The 14,606-nt window shown below is 39.0% G+C and overlaps 1 pseudogene; it reads left to right on the top strand.

The window, feature by feature from the left end:
- Nucleotides 1-3,324: 3,324 nt before the first annotated feature.
- Nucleotides 3,325-9,474, top strand: LOC118837280 (annotated as a pseudogene).
- The last annotated feature ends 5,132 nt before the right edge of the window (nt 9,475-14,606 follow it).

Raw genomic sequence — 14,606 nt, 5'->3', positions numbered from 1 at the left:
TTTTGATCTGCTTTATTAAGGAAAGCAACATTAAGGGGTTAACAAGTTTACTTTAATCCAGCATACAAATACCATTCACTTAATTCAGGGGGAAAAGCCAGCACCCTGAACTTCAGAGCAAATACAAACAAATTACAAACATCAACAGAGAGACCAAATACAATTCATAGTTACCAACATCTGAGTTCAGCCAGGGAGCTCATAACAGTGGCTGGCCCAGAGTCACGTGGCACTCCTGCTGTGGGTCAGAGCTCCGGAAAAAGAGAGAGCCAACCTCTGGTTTTATATCTTTTTCAGGGTCAAGTCGTCACAAAAATGTGACTTAAACCCACATGGTCTAAAAGCCTCTGATGTCACAAACATGTCACTCAAACCCATGTAAACTAGGCTTTCCCTCGAGGCAAGGAGGTCATCAAGGACTCCTGGTTTAATCAAGGAAAAAAAGGCCAAACTCTTCAAGGGCACTTGGTTGAATTAAGTGCTAAGAGCCCATTTTGATTGCCAATACGCTTGTAATCTTAAAACTCCATTAAGTTTTAGTATTTTCACCCTTAGAATATAAGCCCATTAAGGGCAGTGACCATGTTTTTGCCTTTCTTTATCTCCCCAGAAATCAGTCAATAAACATTTATTAAGAGCCTACTGTGTGCCAGGCACTGTACTAAGCAGAGGAGATATGAAGAAATGAAAAAAGATAATCCCTGCCCTTGAGTAGCTCAAAATCTAATGGGGGAGACAACATGCAAAAAACTCTGTTCAAGCAAGGATAAATGGTGGTAATCAAAAGGGGCAAGACACTAGACTTAAGAGGGATTGCTAGAAATTGGGTACACAGTAAGGGCTTTAAAAATTCTCATTGACTGACTGACTTGAAAGTTACCTGAAGGCACTGAGAAGTTTAAGTGACTTATCTATTCATAGACCATAGTCAGGCCTTCTGACTCTATGACCTACCTTCATCATCACAGAAACTGTAAGTCAAGAGGGAACAGTGTGCAGTTCAATCCAAATTTTTATAGAAACTCCTTCTAAATTCCTCATGCCCTACACCATGCTGCCTTCCATTTTTACATACTATGCTGAATTATTTTGATTTTTTAAAAATGGACCCTAATGTGTCTGAGAAAGTTTAAATAAGCAAGTGCAATTAGAAGCTGGTGAACCTGGTTTCTCTCAACTGGCCTATGACCTCAAGCCCTTAGAATCTCTAGCCTCACCGTCCATTCTACCAGTGATAACAGCTTTGGGAACGAAGTTACTCATGTTCCTTTCTGAATTGGCATGTACTCCCTTATCATTACTGCCACTTAATGACAGTAAGGAAATGTGTCTTCATGGGATATAAACTTGGCAGTGGTTTTGATAATTGCTGTTTATATTGCCTACGGTCAGTTTTCTTTTCTCTGTCATTATTGGGCTCCTCCTGACTGTGTCTGGAATGCTACAAATGTGAAGAATGTATAACTCAACCCCAGGTTTGGGCTTTTTAAGGCATATGCTCTTTGACACCCTCCCCTCCATTTTTTTTATGAGGGGAGAACTTTTGTGGTTTTGTTTTAGGTGTGTGTGTGTGTGTGTGTGTGTGTGTGTGTGTGTGTGTGTGTAATTTCTTAGCTAAAGTTGTGGTGCCTGCCCTGGGAGAGAGGAATAATAAAAAGATGTTCTGACTCACTTTTATCATTCTGATGAAAAATTTTTCTTACTCTCAGGGATCAAAAAAAGTCTTAGATTATGGAGTGACCTAAAGAGTGTTCTATTTCTTCCTTCCCAGGAAGGAGAAAAGAAGATTTTATTTTCAAGGCTTGGCCTTTCCCCCTTTTCTTATCCCAAGGGCAGTACTTAATCTTTAAGAACATTATACTTTGCATATGGTAAAGATTGGAGCTTTTAACCTTTGGGGAATTCACAGGGAAATGGATGATTTTTATGTTTGGGGTCTGCCCTCTCCTGTTGCCCCTCCCTCCCCAATACATACAGAAGTAACAATGAACTAACACTTCCTGTGTTTTTTTGGATGCTTTCTGGTAGAAGGATGAGCTATAAACTCTCAACCAAAGTTGTATGGTGGACAGTTCCTAGTCAGCTTTAACATCTCTCTTCTGCCTTGTGATTGACAGCAAGGGACCCTTCTGATCTCTCCTTATGGACTCCTGATAGAGAAAAGGCAAAATCATCTGTAAGCTGGTATACAGTAACTGATTACATTAGTCCATGCCAACATCTGGCGCCACTGTTTCTTGTACTTCAGTAACCACTAATGTGTAAACTTGTCATATTGAAAGCCTTGGAACTACCAGAAAATATGAGAAGGGGCCCTCTCTTGACCTTCTCCCCAACTCTTTGTTAGGATGCTTTAAAATAATGGAAAATTAATTTATGTAAAATATTTACTTTTCTGATGCTGAAGCTCAGCATATGCCTTAGATAGGGATACTTGTGATAGAATGATGATTTATTACATTCTAATTTATTCTTCATTTTAGAGTCATAGAAATGCTAGTAACCATCCCTTCCAAGCTACCCCCTACCCTGAAAGAAATCACTAAATTAAGGTGTTAGTTTGGCATTCCCAGGGCACCACTTCAGGAAAAGGATGCTCTTCCTGCACACTGGAGCTCAGAAGGTTAATTACACAAGTACAAGCCTTGATGTGTCTTGATTGAGTTTAATGAGTATCTGAGCGGATTACCTCTAAGTGCAGGGTAATCCTTACCACCACATGATATAATATGGAAAGTAATAAACAGTTTCACAGACTGACATCACTTAGCCCATTGTTTTCATTTGGCTTAACCCATAGTTCATGCATGCCTCAAAGAAGGAATGGGACTAATTAGCAGAGGTGGGAGAAACCACCTGGCAAAGGGAGCACAGTTTAAAAGTACACATGCATGCCCAGGGCCAGTTTCCTACATAAATGACAGCACATGAATATGGGTGAGAAAACGAGGCATCTGGACACAAATGACATAGGAAAATATGTTCTTAAAAGCTGGGACCTGATGGCAGCTTCCAAAAATGTGACATATATCAGGGAAAGGATGTAATAAACTGTCATCAGTAGTGGTTAATTACTTTGACTTCCTGTCCTAAATGACTTGATGGTATTATGACTGAGAAACTAAGTCCTCTTAATCCCAGAAGATGAAGCATATATAGAGCACTTATTAAGTGCTTGCTGTATGTCAAGTCTGTGTTAAGGACACAAATACAAGCTAGTTTATATTCTAATGGGGAAAGACAATATATAAATGAATATGAAAAGGGGGGCAAGGTCCTGAGCATGGAGGCTTGGGACGGGGAGGGCAAAAGTAGCATGAAGGCATGTGCCCCATCAAAAACATGCAGAAGCTGACTTACGAGAGCTGTGAAAGGACCAGAGATGTATTCCAGTTTGCAAGTGGGGAGCAAGTGGTTTTAATGGTGATTACCTAATCTCAAACCATTCCTTATAGCGTTGTCTTCTATTAGAAGACAAGCTCGTTGAAGGCAGTGACTGTTTTACTTTTACATTTATCTACCCAAAACTTATTATGGTGCTATGTACTAAGCACTTAAAAATGCTTTTCGTTCATTTATTCATTCATCAATTCATTCATTCATTCCTTTGATAGAAGAAATTGTTACATAATTCTATATCATAAACTCATAGCTGAGGGACCATCTAGTCCAATTTTCTTGTTTTACAAATGAAAAAGCTGAGATCATTTGAATTAAATATATATATATATAAATTAAATATAAATATAAAATTGAGAAAAATTATAGAATCACTAAATGATATAGGTAACAAGACCCTTTGAAATAATTTGGTCCAGACTTTTCACATTTAAGGCTAAGTTCCTCATTTGTTATTTTATTCAGGTATAGTACCCAATGTACTTAGGCAAATATATCATTGAATAGACTCATAAGATGAACCAGATTTAGTTAAAGAAAAGGGGTTGACAGGTATTTAATAGTGAGAAAAAGATTAATCATTTTGCAACAAATCCTGAAATCTCCCTCGGCCTTCTTAAAGAGAAGGTAGAATGTTTGACACCGTGCTTGATCCACAGGTGCTGACCTCCATGCATATCTGGCATCTAACATCTCCCATTCTCTAGTGTTTCCCCTCCACAACTATCTATTTGGTCCTGAGATGATGCTTGCTTCTCTTCTAATCATTAGCCAAAATGGCTTTTAATAGGCTGTGCCAAATTGCTGTGGTTCACAAATTTTCAGGATACAAAGAAATTGAAAAAGGCAAAAACAAGCCCAGAAGTGAACAGCATGCAGGACCCTAAAACATGAAGAGAATGTCAGAATAAGTTGTGATCCTCATCCATTTCCCATCAGTCATTCCTGATGTTAATAATTGAGTAAAGCAGATGATCATGTGAAAGTGCTTGGTGGGATCTTTAATGGGAACCAAATCCACAGGAAACTGGATTCTAAAACATTAGTTTTGTCAGGATCCAAACAGCCTGCTGATTTGTAGTGTGAGAGTATACAAGTCTAAGTCTCAGCCTGGAAGACAACTGACAGCCTTTAAAGGAAGTTATTTATGGCCTGGAGAGTTCTTTAAATCTTTCATCTAGATTTGTGTTGGATTCTTTAGGTCTGGTGATAATGCTGTTGTCACATACTGCATGTCTGCAGTCTCTTTGATGGGTTACCCCAGCTGCTATACTTAAGATATAGGGCTAGTCCAGCCCTTTTAAGCAAAGTAAAAATGACCCTGCTGCTTTGAAATCTGAATTTACAAAGCTGATAAATTACAGGGTAGTTATTGCATTTACAAAGCAGTTTTTCACTTTACAAATCCCCTTAAGCATCATGCTCTCCCAGAGTGTTACAATGGTATGGCTTATAAGACATTATTTATCCAGCATAAAATGAAATATAGAGCTAGACCAGACATTTGTGTGGCCTGGGCAAGGTTTGAACACTGGGTCCCCTATACTTGAAAATCATACAAAATATGGGGTTATTGTCCACTGGAGTTTATGAATATTCACTATGACTTAGGATCACAAGATCAGAGATTTACCACCAGAAGGAACCTTGTTGTTGTTGTTGTCAGTCATTTCTGATTCTTGAGACCCCAGTTGGGATTTTCTTGGCAAAGATCCCGGAATGGTTTGCCATTTCCTTTTCCAGCTCTTTTGACAGATGAGGAAACTGAGGCAAACAGGTTAAGTGACTTGCCCAGAGTTATATAGCTAGTAAGTGTATGAGGCCAAATTTGAACTCAGGAAGATGAGTCTTCCTCACTCTAGGTCTCGCGTTCTATCCACTGCACCACCTAGCTGCCCCAGAGAGAACCTTAGAGACCATATGCTACAGTTCCTTTGACAAGGTAGATTGTAGACATGTGGTGATAACTATCCATTCTTTGTAGGAGCTTCGCACTTTTCACCTAAATGTGTTTACATATTCTCTGGGTGGGATCCTTCACCACCACCATGCAGTTATACTCAAATTGTATCAAGGTCCTAGAGGGAAAAATCCACTCTCTCTTTCTACCACTCTAGATCTCGAGGCATTGCCAATGCATTTCTACTAACACGACTAGCCACTTATAATATTGACACTTCAAAATCTTGAGCATAACCATTTACTTAGCAATGAAACAAAATAAATCATTATGACAACACATATGCAAATACTAGAATGGATGCATAAATAATAACATATCTCATAATCCACACACAAACCTCCTACGTAATGCTCTTCCACTAATTGCTCGTGATCTAACCACTCAGGGGAGAATGAGCAGACACTTATAAAGACCATGGAGCACACAAGTAGGAAAACCAACGTTTTGGGGGTAACTTACAACTCTGGACTTCAGACTTTAATGGCATTGGTCCATTTATAGCACATGCACCACAACTGGGCAAATTCTCTACTCAAATGTAAGCACTTACAAGTTCTTTATAGTCACCTATAAAAGGGCATTTAGAAAGTGTTATTATTTAAAATGGATAGTTGTTTTCTTTAAGCCAGAGAATTGCTACTGTCCTTATCGAACTGGCTATATTTGGGCTATACAGACCAGAGCAATCTGTTATTGACTCACTGAGATGTTGCATTGCCCAATTAGAACAGCCCAGGATGACTCTTCAAGCAAGGCTGACAAACCTAGCTCATTATGATACAAAGTATCTTGCAAAGGCTTTCCCTGAGTCCCCTGCTTGCTTTTCCTTCTCAGACCAGAGGAGGCAGCAGAGAGCAAGAGGCAGCTTCCCCTTTATCCAACTCTAGGTGGCACTGAGGGGTAACAGCTGTAAATGAGCTCTAGGTCAATGGAATCACTTTTCCCAACAATCAGAAATCATTTAGCAGAAGCCTTCAGTTGCCTGACTACTTTTAGCTTCCAGAGTTATTCCTATGGCAGATTCCTCTCTGAGGTTCTTTTCGTTTCAATAACATGTCAGCTTCCTGACTGTCAGTGACTCATTTTCCTTTCTTTTTAATTTTTAAAGATAAATTTATTTACTTATTTTTAACATTTAAAAAAATTTTTGAGTTCATATGCCCAAAGGGCTATAAAAATGTGCATACCCTTTGACCCAGCAATACCACTTCTAGGGCTATATCCCAAAGATATCAGATTAGTGGGAAAAGGACCCTATGTGCAAAAATATTTATAGCAGCTCTTTTTGTGGTGGCAAAGAACTGGAAATCAAGGGGATGCCCATCAATTGGGGAATGGCTAAACAAATTGTGGTATATGAATGTAATGGAATACTGTTGTGCTAAAAGAAAAGTGGAGCAGACAGACTTCATTATAACCTGGAAAGACATATATGAACCGATGCTGAGTGAGGGGAGCAGAACCAGGACATCAATATACACTATTACAGACACACAATATCTGTAAGGACTTTGATAGACTTGACTCCTTTCATCAATGCAAGGTTCGAAGACAGCTCCAAAAGACTCATGATGGAAAAAGCTATGCACATCCAGAAAAAGAATTATGGAGTCTGAATACAGATTGAGGCAAACTGTTTGCTCTCTCTCTTTTTTTTTCCTTCTTTTTGGTTTCATTTCTCCTTTCTCATGATTCATTCCATTGGTTATAATTCTTCTTTACAACTGGACTATTATGTAAATAAATTCAATGTGAAAGTAACTACACTGGAATACATGCTGTCTTGTGGGGTAAGGGAGAGGAGAGGGAGGGAGAGAAAATTTGGAACCCCAAAACCTGTGGAACAGAATGCTGTAAACTAAAAATAAGAAAATAAATTTATTAAAAAATTTTTTTCGAGTTCAGAATTCTCTCCCTCCCTCTCATCCATTGAGAAGGCAAGCAATATATCAATTATACATGTGAAATCATGCAAAACATATTTCCATATTAGCCATATTGCAAAAAAAAAAGCAAGAAAAATAAAAGAAAGTGAAAAAATATTGTGCTTCAGTCTGGACTCAGACTTAATCAGCTCTCTCTCTGGAGGGAGGTAGCATTTTTCATCATGAGTTCTTTGGAATTGTCTTGGATTGTGGTATTGTTTAGAGTAGCTGAGTCTTTCAGCTGATCATGATTACAATGCTGCTGTTACTGCGTACAATGCTGTCCTGGTACCATATTGCTCTTCCTTTTTTGTGCAAGTCTTCCCAGGTTTTTCTGAAACCATTCTGCTCATCATTTTTATAGCACAATAGTATTCCATCACAATTTGTTCAGCCATTCCCCAATTAATGATCATCCCTTCAATTCCAATTCTTTACTACCACAAAAAGAGCTGCTATACATGTTTTTGTACACATAGGTCCTTTCCCTTTTCCTTTGATCTCTGTGGGATACAGGTCTAGTACTGGTATTGTTGGGTCAAAGGGTATGCACAGTTTGATTGCCCTTTGGGCATAGCTCCAGATTGTTCTCCAGAATGGTTGGACCAGTAGTGACTTATCTTTCAATTAAAAAGTAACAATCCCCAAATTTCCCTTATGAAATCAATATTTCAATCTCAAAATATTTATATAATTTTTCTCTCTTTTTTAACTTTCCCCTCTTTAGCTATGAAACAGTTATATGCAAATGAACTGAGGTACCATAATCCCCTTGTAATTGAATGTTTTTAGGTAGTCAACATTTCATTTCTGTGTCTTCAAAATTGTTTATTTGCATACCTTTCTGTTAATAAATAAAAGTTCTTTCTCTGCCTCTTTAAAACACCAAACTGTTCACATTGGAGTGAGATATCACTCTACATTGTTCAGAAGGTCACTTGAGTCTTTATATTTATATTATGGTTAATTTTCTGTTCTAAGCTACTTAATTCTATCTGAAAGGAGTTTTATATATGAATTTATAATCAGTTTTTACTAAAAACAATGTTCTTTTCCTTCTCCTTTTGGGAATAAAAATATTTATCTGTAATAACAGCAATATCTTATATCCTTTGACAATTGATTTATTTTTCTTTATATAAAAGTAATAATAATAAATACAGCTTGCCTTTTGGGATTTACAAATATTATCTGATTTTTTCCTTATACTACCTCTTGAGGGTAGGTGAAATTATTATCCCCATTTTATAGAGGAAGAAACTGAGATGGGGTGTTAAGTGACTTGATCAAGGTTACCCAGCCACTAAGTCCCTGAGGTCACATTTGAACTCAGGTCTGTCCTGACTTCAGGTTTGGTGGTCACTGTCTCCTTTTTATCACCAACTAAAGCACATGAAAAGTTTCTTAGTGGGACAGTATATGACAGCCTCGTTTTGCAGATGAGGAAGCCATGGCTCAAACAGGTACTAGGTGATTTGTCCAAGGCACTTAGTAAGTAATAAGTAGCAGGAACAGTATTTGAAACTATATTCTCTAACTACAATTTCAGTGCTGTTTCTACTACATAAATGTATACATGCCATTGAGACTGGAATCCTGTTAAAATACATTCTTTTATTAAAAAATATTGAAATTTGTCCCCCTGATCTTTCAATTGTGTTCACAGCCGCCGCCGCTGCCGTCGCCGGCATTAGCGCTCTAGCGTTAGGGCCGCCTCTCACTCTCCAAGCCCAAGCCGAAAGAGAAGGGGGGTGTATAAGGAGAAGTTTTCAGGAATATAGCTCGTACCAAGCAAACTGCCTATAAATCCACCAGTGGTAAAGCCCCCAGGAAGCAGCTCGCTACAAAAGCCTCTCGCAAGAGTGCGCCCCCTACCGGAGGGGTAAGAAACCTCCTTGCTATAGGCTGGGTACTGTGGCTCTCCGTGAAATCAGACGTTACCAGAAGTCCACCAAACTTCTGATTCGTAAACTTCTCTTCCAGCATCTGGTGCGTGAAATTGCTCAGGACTTCAGAACAGATCTGTGCTTCCAGAGTGCCCCAATTGGTGCTTTGCAGGAGGCAAGTGAAGCCTATCTGGTTGGCCTCTTTGAGGACACCAACCAATGTGCTATCCACGCCAAACGTGTCACAATCATGCCAAAGGATATCCAGCTAGCACGCTGCATATGTGGAGAACGTGCCTAAACTCCACTATGATGGGAAACACTCTGCATTCTCAAAACAGAAAAAAATCTCTTCTTCCTGTTATTCGTAGTTCTGAACATTAGATATTTTTTCCCCATGGGGTCAAAAGGTACCTAAGTATATGATTGCGAATGGAAAAATAGGGGACAAAATCAGGTATTGGCAAGTTTTTTCCATTTTCATTTGTGTGTGAATTTTGAATATAAATGTGAGGACATAAAGCCTTAATGCGGTCAAAAAAATGTTTCTGTGAACAAGTTTCAACGATCCAACTTTATAACAATTATAAATAAACCTGTTAAATTTTTCCGGACAATACAGCATTTGGATTTTTTTAAAAAGGAAATTTCTTATTGACGGCAACTAAATGGTGTTTGTAGCATTTTTATCATACGGTAGATTCCATCCATTCACTATACTTTTCTGAGTTGTCCTTGTTCTATTTAAAAAAACTCTGAAGATGTTCTTGAGAAGCTGATGATCTTTGTAAAGAAGCATGGAGAAGTTGCTGAATATGTATAGAAAATAGAAATGGAATTATTAATGGATAGGGAGTAGTGGTGTAAAGCTGTGATGAAAGAGTGATGTGCCTTTTTGGAAGATGAGATGCAATCTGAGGATGGGGTGAGGGTCCTTAGAGGGTTGGGTTAAAACTTCAGATGAGCCTTTATTTGTGGGAGCATGGAGAGAATGAGCACTTGGGTTAGATGGAGGCTAAGATACCTACTGGTGCATCAGGTATTGAAACTGAACGTATGCTGCATTTCTGCTGCTGATTCCCAAGGAGTGATTTTAATATGTGGAACAGTGATACCAAGTTATCCCTGTCATATATGAGATATCTGGATAACACGTCTGAGCCCAGAGTAAGACGAAAACAGAAGACTCTGACTTTTGGGGTGTGTTGAGGGGGGGAGTGAAATGGATCTGGAGCTTCATGAATGGTTGACCTTGAGGTCATATGTGAGAGCATCCACAATAATGGAGAAGAGAAGAAGGTCAGAGTGAGATTCGTGGACAACAGTCATATTAATGAATCAGGAAGAGAGTGAGGAGCAAAGGAGAAAGAGGAAGAATAGCAAGGTAAACTGAGTAAGATCAACTTATTAACAGCAACAGGTGTAACTATTAACAAAGTGGGTCAGACTGGCCACCTGAGCAAGGCCAGTGACCCGCATGATAAAAGGAGGGGGACCTTTTTATTGACACACAGGAAAGGAGGGGGTCTGGGTAGTTGGGGAACATTACAATTGACTGGGGCAGCTAGGTGGCGCAGTGAATACATCGCTGACCCTAGAGTCAGGAGGACCCCAGTTCGAATCTGACCTCAGACACTTGACACTCACTAGCTGTGTGACCTTGGGCAAGTCACTTAACCCTGATTGCCTTGCTTTCCCCCCTCCAAAAAACAAACAAAAAAACTTTACAATTGACTACACTGGGGAAAGTGGGTTGGCATTCAGGTGTGGCTGATAATACCCCTCTCTGACAATTAAGGAATGTTAATTTTTTTTTTATGAAACTCATTTGCTTCTTGCAGTCTTGGCTAGAAAATCAAAACCACTTGGTTAGAAGTGCACTGGGGAAATTAAACCACCCTAATTGCATGAGGATAGGCAAGAACTTGTCTTTAGCGAGGGGTGGGACCGGGTTGAACCAGGTTAATCTGGTTGGGGTTTACAGATAGCAAGTAGATATTTCAAGTTAAGGTGGTTGAGTCGTACAGACAAGCTGTTCCAGGGCTACCTGTATGAGTGAAAACAGTATTCCCTTTCAACCATGCCTTTAAACTCATTCAGACTAGGAAAGATAACGTTTCTGAGTGAGGTGAGTTCAGGCAGATACTAACAATTGTAAAAATCAATACAGCATAAAATCAAGTACATTGAAAAATACAGTAGAAATCAGAGGTAATATAAATTTTTATCTTTCCACAAAGGGAAATTCCAGAAAGATAGGTGACCAACAATGTCAAATGCTATAGAGAGTTTGAGAAAGATGAAGACTGAAAAAGACCGCAGTATTTGGAGATTTGATAGGAAGTCTTTGGTGTCTTTGGAGGACAATTTCAGCAGAGTGTTTGAGGTTGGAAGCTTAATTACTAAGAGAGTAGGTAATGTGGAAATAGAACATAAGATGTAGAAACCTTTTCCAGGAAATTTAGCAGTGAAGAAGAGGCAAAATTAAAGTTGGTGGTTACTCAATGGAGACATGGAGTATTGATATTTCTCAGCTACATGTGGCACTTTTATAAAAATTAACCGTGTGCTAGGATTAAAAAAAAACAACAACAAACTTTTAAAAATGCAAAAAAGTAGAGGTAGGATTTAAACTCAGGTTTTCTGACTCCAAAACCAGCTCTTTCTACTGTATCATTTTACTTTATGTCCAATGATCCAATGCTAGTGGATTGGGGAAAGTGGGTTGGCATTCAGGCGTGGCTGATCACACCCCTCTGACAATTAAGGCATGTTAGTTTTTTTTTAATAAACTCATTTGCTTCTTGTAATCTTGGCTAGAAAATCAAAACCACAGTTTTACCCTGGTCAATTGAAATGTTCCCCAATATATCAGGCTGCATTTCCAGATTGCAGTCCTTCAATAACTCTCCACAACTCCGCTCAAAAAGCCACCTTGCCCTGCTCTTTCCTTTCTCCATGTATTCATTTGCTCATGTTGTCCCTGACACCTGAAGTGGATTACTCTTCTGTTTCTGTCCACTCAACTCATACCCATCCTTCAGTGCTACCTACTCTATGGAGCTCAGATGTCACCTATTCTATCATCCTATTTTCTCAACTAGAAGGAATCTCTTTCTTACCTTTCTTATAGCATGTTGTTTGTTTTTCTTTTATGGTATTTATCACATTCTAGTGTATTAGAGTTATCCATGTATCTATCCTTTATCCCCACCTAGAGAGTTAGCAACCTGAAGGCCTCTTATTGATCTTTGCATTCCCTACTATGCCACTGGTAACTTTGTACACAGTAGATACTTTAAAAATATTCTTGAGCCATTAGAAACACTCGGAGCCAGAGAGATTACTGATCCCTTTTCTAACTAACACTTTGGGAATACTGCACTCTGGATGATCCAACATAAATTATACAGACATAAATACATGTATGTATATCAAAAGATAATACTATTTCCCTCCATTCAAGTGTTTTACATTTTCTTTTGGAAACAATCAGGGTTAAGTGACTTGCCCAGGGTCACACAGCTAGTAGGTATCTAAGGTCACATTTGAACTCAAATCCTCCTGACTCCAGGGCCAGTGCTCTAGCCACTGTGCCACCTAACTGCTCCAAATGTTTTATATTCTAATGGCATATATCTCAAATGAGATACCCACAGCAGCTGCTGTGAATGTGCTGGCGTATTTCCAGGACTGAATAGCAAAATATAACAGACTGTCTTGCTCAAAGATGAAACCAAGACATTTTTTCAAACACCAGAAAGCTAAATCCATCACAGTGACAAAGAAGTTAATATACATTACCAATGCAGGGGGCACCGCCGTCCCCAAGCCTTCCCTCTGTTAGGCCTCCCCACAAACAAGCTCCCTTAGGCCAAAGTCACTCCCTCTCTCACTCTCTCACTCATGCTAGCTACTCTGCCTTGCCTTGCCTGCCCTCCCTTCCCACCCCCCCCCCAGCTCTGTCTCTCTCTCTCTCACACACACACACACACACACACTTCCTGCTCCACCCATTTGGCAAGCTCCTCCCACCATGGGCTCCATGTGACTCAGGCTCAAAGCAGGTCACATAGACCTATTAATGGATGGGAAAGATCTTCCCATTCCGTTACCACTACATGGCACTATTTATATTTTCTCAAGCTTAATAGTCATGAATTTCTTTCTTTCTTCCTTCCCTTCCCCTTCCCCTTTCCCTTTACCTTTTCCTTCCCCTTCCCCTTCTCCTTCCCCTTCCCTCTCCTTTCCCTTTTTCCTCTCTGATTTACTGTTAAGGGAGTTCCCTATCTCTATCAGTGCAAATTGCCAACTCTTCTACAACTCAGAGAATTACCTGGAACAGTGATGTCAAATTCAAGTAGAAACAGAGCCATTAATCCATACATAAAGATTCCTACAAAGCACAGGTTAACTTGTAATTTTATTGTAATTTTGTTTATTTTGTTAAATATTTCCTAATTATGTTTTAATCTGGTTCTGGCCACACTCTGGCCACACATGGGTTGCACGTGCTTGTTTGTGTGTTTGACACTTCCAGCCTAGAACCCTGAGAAGTTAAGTTTCTCAGGATCAAAAACCTAGCACGACTCAGAGGTGAGATTGGTACTCCAAGCTCCCTCACTCTAAGAGCCCTCCTCTACCTATTACTACATGCTGCCTTTTAAGAAATAATACTTCTTTTTCTCTTAATTTTCTGTGATTATCCCAGTTAATCAAGCTTTGATTTCATTTCACCAGAAAGTTGCACTGCTCAGTCTATGTATTTGTTAGTGTTGGAAGGTCTAGTTTGTGTTTGTCCTCTTCCACCGTTCATATGGAGAGAAAGGGCAGTATTTTTTCCTTCTTTTTTATCTCTCCACCCCTTTGTTCAGAGTTTTGCACTGAGTGGACATTTGATAAATGTTATTGACTGATTAAATAGTTGGCTGACTTACTGCATATCATGCCCCTCACTGGATGTGAGTATTGAAAGCCGTGTCACAAAGTTCATGAGATTCTGGTTTCTCAAATTGTATTTGGGAAAGACTTTACAGCACAAATAATAATAATGATGATGATAAAATTTCATTCAGTTGGTTCTAAAAAAGCATGAATTTCCCCTCAAGTACTTTTATAATTTTTAAAGGAAACATTTTTTACAGTCTTGTTTTAGGATTAATATCATGTCAAAAAAGGACATTTCTTATTTAACAAGAAATGAAGGATTAGATATGAATAATGGAATGTAAAGGTTTCTGTGTTAATGCCTTTAGGTCTAATATTTTGCATTCCTCTAAAATATGACAGTCAGATTTTTTTTATCCTCTACTTAGCTCTTTATCTACACAGTATGAAATTCAGGCTAACTACTTCTAATGGAAATTGAGGAAGGCCAATGGTGTATTGTGAGGGGGAATTGGAAGATCTAGTAATAATACGTAACCCTGACTT

This window comes from Trichosurus vulpecula, chromosome 2, assembly GCF_011100635.1.
Source record: "Trichosurus vulpecula isolate mTriVul1 chromosome 2, mTriVul1.pri, whole genome shotgun sequence".
NCBI lineage: Eukaryota > Metazoa > Chordata > Mammalia > Diprotodontia > Phalangeridae > Trichosurus > Trichosurus vulpecula.
This window is presented reverse-complemented; position numbering and strand designations above follow the sequence as displayed.